We start from the raw sequence: 15,197 nt of genomic DNA on the forward strand, positions 1-15,197 counted from the left end.
TGTGACGATTGTGAGACTGTTTGACACCACAGAAAGGGGCAGAAGGCACTCTCGCCCGAGGACAAGGCATATGGTGGGGAAGGAGGGGCCCAGCAGAGGCGGAGAGATGTGAAGTCACCTACCAGCCTCCAAAGGCTTCCTTGTGTGCCTGGGAATTTCTCTATGGGTGGCTGAGTGGCTACCTCTAACTGGTCCTTTCTTGTGACCCTGTGACCCCAAACAGACTCAGGCTTTCATGTATCTGTCAATGTGTGGCCGCAGACTTGCAGGAGGGGCTGGGCATGGACCTGAACTCCAGTCTGCTTTAATAACTTAGTAAGGCATTCTTAATGATAAGCCATCTCTCTAGCCCCAAACACAAAATTTTCAGATCTGGGATGGGAAATATGCTCCTGGAGTCAAAGTATCTGGTATCCTCAAGGACACGAGCATCCAAGTGACATTTCACAACCCTTTACAGTAGCAAACCATGCTGTCCCTGCAAAGGACCGCATGCCAATCTGTAAACTGGGTTGGTGCACCCTCCCCCAGTGGGTATCTGACTGTCTCCCACGTGCCTGGCTTGCTCCAATGTAAGGGTACCACAGGGACAGAATGGACAGAGCTCTTCACCCTGGGAAACTTCCATCCTAATGAAGAAAGCCAACTTAATGGCTGGCCAGGTACATGCCAAAGTTTAGCTTTCCCTTTAGTTCACTCTGACCTTTTGTTCATTTTTAAGCAAATCATGTCCCAGATGCCAGGTTCGGCTTCTTGTGCTTTCCCCATGGGAACGCAACCTCCAGGTGAAACCCTATTAATGGTGAGATACAGACTGATGCCTATCGTTTTTTGCCCGTGGAATTTCTCTGGGAGCTGCTGGGTAGAACCAGCTCCTTCTCGTGGGACAGTTATTAGGACACAAACTCTACAAGGCCAGGGCTGTGCTATGTGCTGCCCATGGCTGCACCTCCAGAGCCTGGCACAGCAACTAGCACACAGTAGGTACTCAGCAAGTGCTCCTTAGGTGAATGAACATGTTCAGGTTGTTCTCAGCGCTACCCAATGGCCACCTGCACGAGATTCCCAGTTCTCTGCCACAGACACAGCCCGGTGCACCGGCTAGGCCACGGCACATGTGCATTTATTTTTAAGCTTTTATTTGGTGATAATTATAGATTCATAGGGGCTGCAAGGAAATGAACAGAGAAGACCGTGCATTCTGCCCCTGGCATCTCCCAAAGTTAGTATCTCGCTGAGGGTGAAGCATCAAAACCGGAAACTGCTGTGGCCACAGGTAATGTCACTGCTGCCCAGGCCCCTGCTCCCTGCATCTGTCAGAGCACGTGTACCTATAGCTCAGTGCAGTGTTATCATGTCACCTGTGCTAACCACCATCAAGGTACCACACTACCATTATGAGATTCTCTTCTGCCAGTCCTTAGAGCCAAATGTCCCTCTGCCCAGTTCCCAGCCTTGGCAATCACCACATCTATTCTTGTGACATCTGGCTAGCACTAACAAAAAACGAAATCTAACAGTAGGGAATAGTTTGGGCTCTTTTTACTCTTTGAGATTCATCTAGGTTGAAGTGCATATCAATAGTCTGTTCCTTTCATTACTGGCTAGTATTCTATTAAATAGGCATGCCACTGTTGTTTAATTCACATCTGGTGTTAATCCAAGTAGATACTGCCTATTTGTCCCTGCATAATGATCCTTAGTGTGGAAACTGCTCAGCACAGTATACAGTCAGTGCCTAACTCTCTCTCTCTCTCTCTCTCTCTCTCTCTCTCTCTCTCTCTCTCTCTCTCTCTCTCTCTCTTTTCTCTCTCTCACACACACACACACACACACACACACACCAAAACCAAAACCAAAACCCAAACACCCCAATGAGAAAAGCTGTCTTCCCTTTAGATTCTTCTGAAGAACTCTGCACAGCCAGAGACCTGTGGGCACAACCAAGACTTTAAGGGGGTGGCTTCCATACCAACATCCCCTGAGGCCAGGGACAATGTTCAATGTTGACAGTTGTGGGACTGAAAGCATCCATGGCCTTCAGTATTCACACCCTGTCCGGTGGGGCTTTGGGGCAACTTCTCTTGCCCGTTCCTTGAATGTTCAGATGGCATGGCTTGCTGAGGGTGCACTAAGATTTGATGTGGCACCAGTGCTGAGCCTGGGACTCAACTGTCCTGGAGTGTTCACTCTCAACTCTGCTGCCACTACACAAAGGAGCTCAGGCTAGTTCCTGAGGGATGAGACCCTGCACGGAGCAGAGATGAGCGGTCCTAGCTAAGGTCACCCTAACCTGGCCTGGAGCTGGCACATTCTCACCACACTGGATATCACCAGGCTATGCAGAATGGTCCTCACAGCCTCAGCAGACCAAAAACCAGGGAGAGAGACATCTAAGACCAGGAAGGCCCTTGGTGGTGTGCTGACCTGTAGACTACAAATTCATAGGTAATAATGGACATGCACACACGCTGGTCTGATGCGTGTTAATGACTGGTCGGTCGTGCAGAGCCAGAAGGGAACACCCAGGGAGGCTCTCAGGACTGATCTGCAGATCGGGTTCCAGCATACTAGACTTGAAGACATGTTCCCTGTTTCCACCCCTGATCCTGCTACCCACTCTGAGCAAAGAGCTCCTGCAACTTCTGTCAAAGACAGTTTGCATCTTAACTCGACGGTGGGTGAGACAGTCAGGGCGGGAATCAGCCTCCTCCTGGCCTCATCCTCCGTGGCTCCGTGTTTGCAGATAAAAATACCCTTCCCTCCTCTCTACTGTGGAAGCTGTCCAGGGTCAGCCGCCCACATACTTCCATGCGATTTCTGACTCTGGTTATAAAACCTTGGCCCCAGAAATAGAACAAAAGGGGATTTCATGGGCATGTGCTCCAGTATAGCCTCCACCATTCCTGAAAAACTTTGGGGAAATTCACTTTCAGGCTTTGAACACGATCTTCAAAGTCCTATCCACACCAGGCATCAAACATCTATGAGGCACCGTGATTTTCGTTCTTTCATATTCTCTCTCTGTCTCTCTCTCTCTCTGTCTCTCTCTCTCTCTCTCTGTCTCTCTCTCTGTCTCTCTCTCTCTGTCTCTCTCTCTCTCCTCCCTCCCTCCCTCTCTCTCTCTCTCTCTCTCTCTCTCTCTCTCTCTCTCTCTCTCTCTCTCTCTCCTCCCTCTCTCTCAGCAGGTGCCTCTGTTCTCAAGTCTTTCCAGCCCCTCTGGTGTCTGTTGATCATCTCTGGACCCTTCCGGTTTTCCCGGCCCTGGTCATCACTGCCTGGTCCTAGCCAGAGCTCAGCTTGCTCTGTCCTCTGGCTGCTCTCCAGTCCACCCTCATCCCTGCCCTTACATTTAGTTCCTTCAAAGGTGTCCCAGGTACCTTCCTGCACATTCCATTCTGAGCTCCTCACTCATGGTAGCCTTTCCTTCCCAGCTGATACAGCATGGACCCCAGAGCAGAGGGCACTGCCAGCAAACCTCCAGACCAACTCTCCTATCATTGGTAAGACTAGAAAGTCAACCCAGGAGGAATGGAGCCAAGGTGGTGAAGGTGGTGATAACCAAGACTGAAAAGGGAGACCAGGACCCTGGCACAAGGAGTTCCCATTACCAAGTTCTAAACCAGCAGTCTTGGAGGATGATAACAATTACTCCATTTCTTAAATCTGTAGAACATGCTGGGCCCTGAGCACATGTTTAAGCATGATCCTCCTAGAGATGACAAGAGTGGGCACAGAGAAGAGCCACATCCAGTCTAGGGTCACAGAGCTAGTTGGCACAGCAAGGATTTGAAGTGAGGTTCAGTTCCAATGACCACAGCTCCTCAAGCCTACCTTGAATCCTGCTGTTGGCGCGCCTCTCCCATCAGGCTTTTTACCAAATCAAGCATTTTCTAGGCCCTCCTGACAGTGTCCAGGCTCCCCTTTGCCCACTCACAGTCCACCACCCACTGGCCTTGAGTGGGCCCACCATGCTCATCCCTCCCCACAACTAACTTTCCAGAACAGAGCCATATTCTAAACTAGAACTCGCCTCTTCCTGCCTTTGATGATGGGCAAGTCACCTCACTCACTCAGCATCAGCTTCTTTATCTACCACTTGAGAGTGGAAGATGCCACGGCACAGACATGGGAAAGCGGATGGAGCAGTGGAACTGTGATGGTGCCCTGGACACTGCAAACCCTCAAGAGATGAGAGCTCCCTCCCGACTCTGGCACCCTTACAGCCTCTCTGTGAGGACTAGGCTGTCCTTGTCCACCACACAGCTCTGCTGCTGTACCTGTGGGCCGCCGCCATTGTCTCTGGCACCTATGGATGTGGCTTCTTCCCAGGAGACCCTGCCGGCTTTAGAGTCAAGCCCTGTGCCACGCCCTTCAGACACCCTCGTATTGCAGCATCTCAGCAGTCAACCCTGTGTCTACGGTCTCTTCAAGCCCTGAGCTAACTCTCTCCAGTTGGCAGAGCACCAACACCTCTGGTGCCCAGAGACTCCTGAATACCAGAGTTAGAAGGAATAATAGGTACTGATTCATTTAACCAATTCCTCGACCAACTAACTAACCAACCAATCACCATCCATAGTTTACTCATGGGCCCTGGCTTTGTGCTAGTCTTTGAAGACCACAAGAATCCTTCTCTCCACACCACTTCTGGCCAAGTGAGTGCACAGTAGACAGTTTCTGGGCAATACCCCCTCAGCAGCTGCCCCCTGTACCCTTCTGGTTGGCAGAGCCCTAATGGTTCAGAGTGTGGCCCTGTGGCCACGGAGTCAGACATTGGGCCTGGTCTATTTAGGCCTTGCTGATCCATTCTCTTGGTGGTGACTGGTTTAGGCACGTGACCCAGTATCTGAGGAATTGACTTGATGGTGTGGGAGAATTTGACAAAAGAAGGGGATGCTTTCTGTCCTTTGTTTCAGGGACTCCTCTGTAGAACGGGATAGAGGAGGCCTCCTTTGCAGAGTAGTAGAAAGGCTCAAAGGAGGCCACATATGAGAAGGTTTGTGTGACTGCCTGGGTGCCCAGAGAGTACAGCTGTCACCACACCCACTTTGCCTGTGGGGTGTCTCATCTGAAACAGCACTGGGGCTCTAAACCCAGTTCTTGGCTCCTCCAACTCTCCAGGGTCTATACCCAGCCATGATCTCCTTCCATCTCCCCTTCCTACAGACCTTCATGAGTGGCCCCTAAGCCAGAGGTGATTTCTCTACCTAGTCATCCTGTGGTGTTCTTCTCTTCTTGTGCCCTAAACATGTCTGGAAGATTCGCCGACTGCACTTCTGTGAATGGGTCCTTAGGATGCCTGGACCTGTGCCCAGGGGTCCATGAGATTCCCATCACAATGTCACTTGTGATAGCGAAGCCTGTGCATAACCTAAGTGCCCACTATAAGAGAGAGAGCAAACAAGTCATGGCTGAGCCACTCATAAAGACGAGGCAGAGATGTATCTTCTTCTATCGATAGAAGATAGAAGTAGAATTGAATGTCAATATCTGTGGACATTCAAGCTCTATGACTGAGAGAGAGAGAAAGACTCCAAAAATAGAGTATTCATCTACATGCTTAACAGTCATGGAGAATCTTCTGGAAGGACATTTAACAGAATGTTAGCAGAAGCGAGCTTTGTTTCACTACATTTCATCTGGGTTTTACTTTCTTCTTTATACTTTGTGATACCATTTGAATTTTACATAATCCTTACATAACATCTCTATAGCCAGGGGGAGACAGAACTACTTTTATTTTGAAAAGAGGAAAAAATACATATAGAATCACAGCCAGGATCCACCTTCTTCGGGCATGATTCCCTAGTCACGTGAGACAAGATTTGGGGTTTACTGTACTCTTTCCAGCCCGGATACCCAACCCCCATGCCTCTGCCTCTCTCTGCCTAGAGCTCTCTGGTTTGGTAAACTCAGAAACAGCGAGGCAACCAGAGGCCAAACATCTGGAGGGAAAACACGGGGCTGGGGTGGGGGAGCTCAGACTGAGATGCTTGCAAGATGATGCAGAGGGACCCAAGAGAGAGCAGAAGACACTGGCTATGGAGATATAGACAAAGTCATAGAGAAGCCACATCTATTGTGACTTTGCATGCAGAAAAACTATCCATGGACACCTTCTGTGCATACTGCTCACTGAGCTGACTCACTTCCCAGTAGCATAACATAAAGACATAAATGTGCATGAATGTCTGCTTCTGTCAGTGCAGAGACACCCTAACCTGACCTGTTCTGCATTGGCCATGTCCAGCCACCTCCACAGTCACTTTATCAAGCTGAGCCTGCTGTAAGGAATGGTCATTTCTTAAGTGCGTTTTTTTTTCTTTTCGTGTGTGTGTGTGTGTGTGTGTGTGTGTGTGTGTGTGTGTGTGTGTGTGTGTGTGTGTTTTCCTATGTGTGAACATGTGGGAGTCAGCAGTTAACATCTTGTGTTTTTTTTCTATTGCTCTGCACTTCAGGGCTTGAGACAGGGTCTCTTCACTGACCCTGAGCTCACTGTCTCAATTAGATTGGCTGCCACTGAACGGCGTGGGTGGTGGGTGGTGGGGTTTACCTGTCTCTGCTCCTCAGCACTGGAGTTACAGATGTGCACCACCGTGCTGCCATTCACGTGGGTGCTGGGATCTGAACTTGGGCCCTTGGACTTGTATTACAAACATTTTTACCCACTGTGCCGCCTCTCCAGCCTTGGTCAGTTCCACTTTGGATATTTGAAGAAGGACGTGTGGGTCAGTCTCTTGAACCCTGCCTAGATGATAGGCAGCCTGGGCTGGGGCAAGGAGGGAAGCTCATTTTTAGTGCCTCCCCACCACCATGCCTTCCTTCTGCTTCCTGTTTCTTGAGTCAACAGCCCTCTGAGACTGTCAGGAAAGCTATGGGCGCCCTAGCCTTACACTTCTCAAGACACCTGGCCTGGCATGACACTGTGTTTGAGCTAAAGAAAGGGTTCACAGGTGAGCACAAACATACCTGCTCCTTGGTCACTCCCCAAGGGACCCTTATTTGTAAAGAAACTCCGCAGCAGCGCCCTCTGACCTTTCCTACCCCTTTCCTTGGCCCGCCCTATGGAAGCAGAGTCTTCCCTTATTGGTCCTTGAGAAGGAGTCTGTCTCAGAAAGCTCATCCTGGCCGCCCCTCTGCCTGTCCCAGGTCGGCCCTCTAACTCGACTTCTATGCCATCAGGAAGGAAAACTGCACAGTTGTCCTTTGGTATCCAGGACAGTTCACCATGTGGAAATCTGCAGATGCCCAAGGCCCTTATGTAACGCTGTGTAGTATCTGCACAGACACCCTCACCCCCACCCCACACCCCCTCCTGTTCCCTTCAGATTTCTCCACCTGTAATACCTCCTGGTATGCAAATAATATGTAAATAGTTGTCACTCTGTACTGTCTAGGGAGTAATGACAAGAAGAAAAGCCTGTGCAACTTCGGTACAGATGTATTTTTTTTTCCTGAATATTTCTCATCTGAGGCTGGCTGAAGTCAGGAATGTTAACCTGGAGATCTGGAGCATGTAGTTGGGGGTGGGGCGGGGGCTCTGTTTCTGTCTTCTCTCATTCCTCAAACTGTTGTAAGAGTGGGGAAGAAAGATGATATTCTCCAAGTCTCTGTTTCCATATCTGTCTTTATGGATTCTAGTGTTTCTGTATTTTATGTTCCTGACCTCTTTGGGCCTTGTTGAGCCTGGAGAGACTGTCCTTGCCAGGGGTGGTCAATTCCTAGAGACAGCAAACGAGCCAGTTCAGAGCCTGGATGCCCAGTCACCTCCTTCATGGAACTCTGCTCTCTGGGCCAGGACTCTCTTGCCCTAGTCAGCCCGGGGCCAGGTGCCAGAGAACTTAGTAACAACCCTTATGCCTACTGAAATGGCCTAACTGGACAATCCTAAGCCCATCTTGTCTTCGCAGGCAGGCCACGGCAAAGCTCTGGCCCATCCCCCACTGACATGCTCTACTGCCTGGCCAGTGATCCTTCTCTGGGTGGTCCTGCCTGGCACAGGTTCCCACCTCTCAGGACCTCGAGCTAGAAACTCTACTAACAGCCTTCTCCTTACCAGTTGGCTTACCACACCTGGATAGAGTTCAACCAGGAACAGTGTCACCTGCTCCATGGTGTCACTGGGAAGATATAACAGATTAACAGGAGAAACCGTCTCACACAGCTGTGGGCACCTGTCAGGGGCTTTCACTGAACCTTACATTTGATTTGTGTGTGTGTGTGTGTGTGTGTGTGTGTGTGTGTGTGTGTGTGTGTGGTGTTGGTGCGGGAGCCCAGGGCCTCAGATATGCCGAGGACATGTTCTACCTCTGAGCTTCCCCCTCGGTTCTAACACGGCTTTAAAAACATTCCTTTGTTTTTCTTTCTCTTATCTGTCTTTCCCTCTCTTTCTACCTCCCATTTATCCCAAACTCCTGTCCGGGATCAGCTACATAATTTTTGGATCCAATTCAAAGCAAAACGGTGGGCCTCTGCAGTTGATAAGAATTGTAGGACTGGCTGAGATGGCTTATCAGGTCACACACACACACACACACACACACACACACACACACACACACACACCACAGTCCCACCCCTCAACCCCCCTACCTGCCCCTGCCTTCCTCTATATCAGATTCTCCCTTGCCTCCAACATCTTTTATTCTGATTTTCTAACCTTAAGTCCCCAGTGACCCCAACCCTCTGCTTGGTTCTTGATGACCATATTCACTTAGCTGGAGAGCGGGGGACAGAGGCAAACCAGAACTCTTGAAGCGTCCATGAAATAAGTTATTATTAAATGCATTTTGTTAGTCTCAGATTCATATGGCAACTGAGGTTAACACAAAGCTGAGGAGTTAAAGTGGTTTGGATGGGATTTAACAAATGGGCAAGACAATTTATAGTGCTCAGATTTCTTATTTTCGAAGTATACTGCTAAAAGCCCTGGGCCTCTGCTAGGTTAGTATTTCTCTTCTTGGCGGTCAGTGTGCTTGGGGGAGGCCTCTGCGCTGCTACTGATACAGGCCCTTTTCATCTGCAGAGGTTCTGTATCACCCACTGACTGCGCGACCTTGCAGGCAGGCCATGGTATGGATCTGGAGAAAGAAAAGCCTTGCTGGATGAAAACCCCGTTGAAATGATCTTCTCTCTCTGCTCCCCCAATACAGCATCTTCTCCACCCCCACCTCTCTTTGTTTCCCAAATACAGCAAAATTGGGCCTTTGCAAGTTCTTTTGAAATTCAGAACGTGTCACCAGCCATTGCACACCATGCTGAGACGGAACCTCTGATAGCCTCTGCTATTCCAGATCTGATCCTTGTCCTGGGCCTACTTTGGGAGTGATGTCTCTAAATAGTCTGCATACCCTTCAGTTTCAGCTTAGCAATCTGGGTCTGAAACGCCTCCTCTACAACTCCCCACCAGCTCCCACAGTCTGTCAAGCTCCTAACTCACACATCAAGGTCCTGTTCAAAGGTCCCCTCCTCCAAGAAGCTGCCTCTGATTTCTCTAGGCAGAAGCAACATACCACACCTCACCTCCCCCCAACCCCAGGCCAGCTTGCTTTTTTACTTTATATCCACCACATCCTTTGTGCCATTGGCTGGCAGCCAATTGATGGATGTGAGCACCCCAGGCTCTGATATCCTCCATCTCTGGGGGGTAGCAGAACAGAGCAGTTAAAGATTAAAAGGGTCTCAATTCCACTTCTAACTGGCTTCGTATATATGCTAATACCAACCTTGTGGCTTTATGAGGGATAAATCAGATGATGACCCAAAGTCTTTAGCCCAGAGCCCAGCAAAAGGCAAATGCTGAGAAGAATATTAACAGCTCTCTCCAGACACTGGCATGTGAACACCACAGGCTGGATAGCCCATATCCCAGTGTGGCTGGGCTTCTTGGTTTATGCCTGGCCCTGGTGCTATTATGACTTACTCTCCAGAGTCTCAGTTCAGATGAGAAGCTATGTACCCGGTCTGGGACCAGGTCTATTTCATTCACCAATGTGCCCCCCACCCCACGCACTAAGGAGTGCTTAGCGTGTAGTTAATAAAGTCAAATGAATGAATGTGTCTCCAGGTCTGAGAGGTGCTTGGCATCTGGCAGGGATTGCCTTGCTGGAAGCTGTGAGCGACTTCAGCTATGTCTTAGGCAGGAATCAAGGCTGTTTACACGCGTGGGAGAGTGAGCCCCAGTTCCTACCCTCCCAGCTCTTGCTGCCAGCGCCTCTAGGGAGGGAGGAAGAGCCTCTAACTGAGGTGAAGAAAGAGTAGGAGAGGTGGGGGGTGATCCCGTGCTCACTAGAGGGGAGCAGGGGTCTGTTTCTCCTGTCAGAGCTGTACCCAACCGCCTGTCCCAGTTGGGACTCAGTATTGATTTCTCCTTGGAGGCTGCAGGAAACCACAGCACTGTTGAGCTGCCCAGTGGGTACAGAGGCTCCCGAGGATGCTGGGTTTTCATTTTTACTGAAGAGGATATGTAGAGACACAAGTCCAGCAGGCGCTGTCCCCACCAGCCCACAGTGACATGAGGGAGATCCCACCTCTGCCAGAAGTGGAAGGAGGGAACCGGGCTGACAGGCTTTTTTTATTCCCAGTTAAGACACAGAACAGAGCCATACCAAGGGTGGGTTGGGTGGGTGGGTTGGTTGGTCACAGACCATGATCTAAGCATTGTGGCAAAAAAAAAAAAAAAAAAAAAAACAAAAACAAAAAACCGAAGACTATTGGCTCAGTTAGCTGTCAAATAGCCCTAATGAGATAGCTGTTACCATTTTACATATAAAGAAACTGGAGAGAGAGAGAGAGAGAGAGAGAGAGAGAGAGAGAGAGAGAGAGAGAGAGAGAGAGAGAGAGAGAGAGAGAGAGATTTGTCAGAGTCCCAGGGCTAGTAAGAAGCAGGGCATCCTAGATCCAGAACCTTCTTTCATAGGAACCAAATAAATCCTGAAAAGAAAGCCTAGTTCTCCATCTTCTCTTGGCTGTGTGACCTTGAGGCTGGCTCACCCTCTCTGGGCCTCATGTCCCCTTTCCAAGGGTAATGATTTAGGAGGCTGTGTTTCTAGCGCAAGGGCACCCCCTATGGCCAAAATATCCTTTCCTCTGGAGTGACCAGGCCCTCTAGGGTGACCAGGCCGGGGTGAACCCAGGTGTCCAGAAACACTGTGGTCCACCGTGAGGGCCCGAGGCAAACCTGCACAAGGCCACTTTTCATTTACAGCTTGTGCGGTGGAGCTGAAAACCCAAACTGCAGCTCTAGTGACGAACGAACGGCTGGGGCTTCCGAGCTTTGGAGCTCTTCTGTCACCAGGTGGGGGACCCATGCGAGCTTGGGGAAGAGCTGTGGGCAGATGGAGGACGCCCAGAAAAGGTGAGGCCCAAGATGCACAGAGCACAAGGCAGAGAGCCCTCCCGCACACCGGGAAGCCACTTTTGGGGAGAGAAACCCCCAGCTCCGGTCCACAGCTCAGAAAGCATCCCCGGCACGGGGACACCGGGCTGCGGGGGCACAGCCCCCCGATACTGAACGGAAACCAGGTGCAGGAGTCCGGGAATATCTGGAGCAGGCTGATGGGGGTCCCCGCGCTCTGGACGCCCCCAGCTCCGGAAAGTTTGCGCGCCCCCTCCCCGCGCCGCGCCCGCCGCCGGGTGCCCGCTCAAGGTCACCGCTGACACCGCGGACACCCGCCCCCCCCCCAACCCCGGCCGAGCTCCGGCTGCAGCCGAGGCCGCGGGGTCCCCCGGGCGACAGGGAAGAAGCCGCGGGAAAGGAGGCAGAGCCCGTGCAGGCAACGGGGAAGAGAGGCCCTGGCCCGGTCCCGCCGACCCTCACCTGCGCCCGCTCCGGGGCGACGATGCCGCCGCCGCCGCCGCCGCTGCCGCTGCCGCTGCCGCCGCCCCTGCTGCGCGCCCGGCCCGGCCCGGCCCTGCGTCCCCGCCGCCGCCGCCGCCTCTGCGCCCCGCGCCCGCCCGAGCTCCCGCCGCCGCCGCTGCACTGCGCTCCGCCCGCCGCTCCCTCCTCCCGCTCCCTCCTCCCCCGCTCCCCTCTAGCCCTCCCCGAACTCGGCTCGGACAGCGCTTCCCCCCCCCCCCGCCGCCCCCCCTCCCCCAGCGCACCGGGCCACTCACGCGGGTGGGCCATGAAGATGCTCTCCCTCCCGAGGTACCAGTTCCATCTCTGTCTGCTGCCCGCAGCCCCTTCCCCAGACACCCCACAGAGAGCCCCTAAACACTCGCCTTTCCCCTCTTCCCCCCTCCCCGGGGTCAGAGAGCCCCCTAAGGAAATCCGTGGGTGATGTGGGTGAGAGGGTGGAACAGGTCTGTGCGGAGGCTAGCTTTGGAGGGGATTGTCGGGGTCAACCTTGGGGGTTTTAGTCCTGGGCTCTCTGACACTCCTAGAAGGGACAATGGTTGGCCCTGAGCCTCTGTAGTGGCCCCGTTAGGGCCTGGAAGAGTCCAGGACAAGGGGCCCTGCCTGGGAAGCAAGTTGAAAACCCCAGGCACCCCGGGAAACAACCTCCTCAGTTAAGCTTCCCCTCCTTGGCGCAGGCCCCAAGTCTCAGAAAAGCTGAATTCCTGCAGAAGCCAGGCCTCCGACTCCCAGCGCCTGGGTCTGCGCCATGCCATCAATTAATCATGCCCACTTGTTTACTTATTTATTGGCTTTATAAAAAGCCAAATGCACTCCTCACAGGAGGCAGGCAAAGAGAAGACGGGCCCCTACCCGCTGGACCCACAAGGGTAACTGACTTCCCCCTGGCTGGCCTCCCCGGGTAAGGGAGGATCACTGTAAGGAGACCCTGCAGTTATGTCTGGACACCTGCTTCCAGGGGACACTCTAGACCTTGACACCATCTGTGGGCCCAAATTCCCCAGGGCTGAGCTCTGCAGCCCTGGGGAGAAGTACCAGTTACTTCTGTGCAGGGCTGAAGCTGGAAAGGAAAGGAGAGGGGGCTGGGAGCCAGCCACCAGGTGGAGAGCCCTTAGGTGTGACAGGAGGTGTCCCCAGGCTGGGCTTGGCTCAAGAATGGGTTCTCACTGATCCACACTCAGCTTGGCAGGTGACACCTGTATCTTCTGCACCATTCCCGGGCACAAAGAGGACATCCCTTCACTACTGCCACATACATACCTGTCTCTCCCTGCCTCCCCCATCCCTGCTTCCGAGGTGGTCCCTCAGCAGGTGGTCCCACTCACCTGTCAGCAGAGCCCTCTGGAGAGTCCTCAGAATCTGTTCTTAGCTCTTGCAGGGCCCCACAATGGCTTTGACTTCTGCTATTAATTGAAGCCAGGCATTGATCAGGTTAGTACTGTTCCAAAGCCTTGCATAACGCCCGAGTACCCTCATGTGCTGAATAGTTTTATGTCAACTTGACACAAGCTAGAGTCATCAGAGAGGAGGGATCCTCAACTGAGAAAATGCCTCTATAAGATCAGGCTGTAGGCAAGCCTGTAGGGCATTTTCTTAGTGAAGGACGTGGGAGTGCCCAGCTCATATGGGTGGGGCCATCCCTGGGTTGGTGGTCCTGGGTCCTATAAGAAAGCAGGTTGAGCAAGTCATGGGGAACAAGCCAGTAAGTAGCACCCCTCCATGGCCTCTTCATCAGCTCCTGCCTCCAGGTTCCTGCCCTGTTTGAGTTCCTATCCTGACTTCTTTCGATGATGAACAGTGAAATGGATGTATAATCCAAATAAACCCTTTCCTCCTCAAGTTGCTTTTGGTCATGGTGTTTATTCACAGTAACCCTAATGAAGACAGCCTTGAAGGCCTCCAGCCTCAGGTCTCCATTTGACATGCTCCCACTCCCTTCCGTTAGGTCTCAATGCCCCTCTCCACATATATCTAGTTCTGTGCCATGCTGTCCTTCTATGAAAATGACTTGTCCTCTCCTGAGCAGTCTCTCCCTAGGCAGAGTGTCAAAGTGTGGGCTTAGCAACGGTCTCTCGTACAATCTTCAGGAACCAGCAGGCAAGTTGGAAAGAGGCAAAGAGTGAACTCACATCTGTAATCCCAGCACTTGGGAAGCTGAGGCAGAAGGACTGCTATGAGTTGGAAGCCAGCCCAGGCTACAAAGTTTCATGCTAGCCTGGGCTACATAGTGAGACTCAGTCTCTGGAAACAAAAGTCAGGAAGCAAGGGGCAGCAGGGTGACTTATGTATGACCTGGGTGAGACCTCAGCCTCAATCCACTGGTTCATCTGTTAAGACAATGACACATTCCGTGGCCTTATCTGAGGAGCATTTAGCCACAGCTTCTCCTGAGCCCCAACTGTGTATTAAAGTGCTGGAATTTTCCAAGATGATCTGGGAGTTCCAATGGAAACAGGGAGAGCAGCCTCAAATGTCTGTGAGGAGCAGGTGATGCCCAGTGGGGTGGGCTCACTGGGGTTTAAGGCTCTCTGTTCTGGACTCTGCTGCCTGCAAGGTGACAAACAGCAGCAGATGCTGGCTGCAGGGAGGCCATCAGGCACACTGAAGACTGTGGCATCTGGGGATGGGCACCACACAGCTCCACTTGACCGTGGCCAAGCATGGGTAGGAACCTAGACAGTGAGCATTCTGTTTACAAGAGAAGCAGGACGTTTGATTTTTTTATATGCGCATTCTTGATCTTTAAATGTCATCAACACATTTTTAAAATGTAGAACTCTAAGGTCACCAAATAGCACAGCTGTGGTAAGTGTTGGGCCACCGGGCTGCAGCTTGTAGCCCTGATGAAGAGGCAGATCAATGCTGGGTACTAATGTAGTAGACACACCCTGTCTCTCCTCTCTGGTAGGCTGTGGTCCTGCCCATTTCAAAGGATCATGTGAGTGGCAGAAAGGAGACATCTCAGTCCCTTCATAGACAGCAACCAGCTGAGGGTCTGGGGTGAGACTCAGGTGGGCAGGCCTGGTTCCTTCCTCACCCCCTGTGGCACTGGAGTGCAAGTAGTCAGTGGTCCTCATTGAGCCTCAGTTTCCCCATCTGGGACTGGGCTGGTGCTGGGCGGGCAGGGTGAGGCTGCAGAGCTGTCAAAGGTTACGTGAGGTGACCACAGTGGGAACTGAGGACGAAGGAGGCTCCGCAGTTGCCTCAGCCCATCTGGTAAAGAGGAAGTGCGCCAATCTGGACACCCCGCAGAAGTCTCACTCCACTAAAAATAGGGCCCTGACAGACTCCTCAAAGTTGGAGACTTCTTGGGAAATGTAACTGGAAGGCAAGGAGG

At 52.0% G+C, this 15,197-nt stretch overlaps 1 protein-coding gene across 8 annotated transcripts in view; it reads right to left on the bottom strand.

Moving 5' to 3' along the window:
- Atp2b2 (ATPase plasma membrane Ca2+ transporting 2) overlaps positions 1-11,910 on the bottom strand; it is a 321,778-nt gene extending 309,868 nt beyond the window's left edge. For 4 of the 8 annotated variants that reach the window (XM_052721638.1, XM_052721645.1, XM_052721642.1 and 1 more), the window contains exon 1: positions 11,822-11,910. The gene's annotated coding sequence lies outside the window, so the exon portion shown is untranslated. The remainder of the gene's footprint in view (positions 1-11,821) is intronic. The other 4 variants (XM_052721644.1, XM_052721641.1, XM_052721640.1 and 1 more) reach the window with 1 other exon arrangement.
- Positions 11,911-15,197: the final 3,287 nt, after the last annotated feature.

The sequence above is a fragment of the Peromyscus californicus genome, unplaced genomic scaffold (genome assembly GCF_007827085.1).
Source record: "Peromyscus californicus insignis strain IS unplaced genomic scaffold, ASM782708v3 Scaffold_6__1_contigs__length_162567912, whole genome shotgun sequence".
NCBI classification, from domain to species: domain Eukaryota; kingdom Metazoa; phylum Chordata; class Mammalia; order Rodentia; family Cricetidae; genus Peromyscus; species Peromyscus californicus.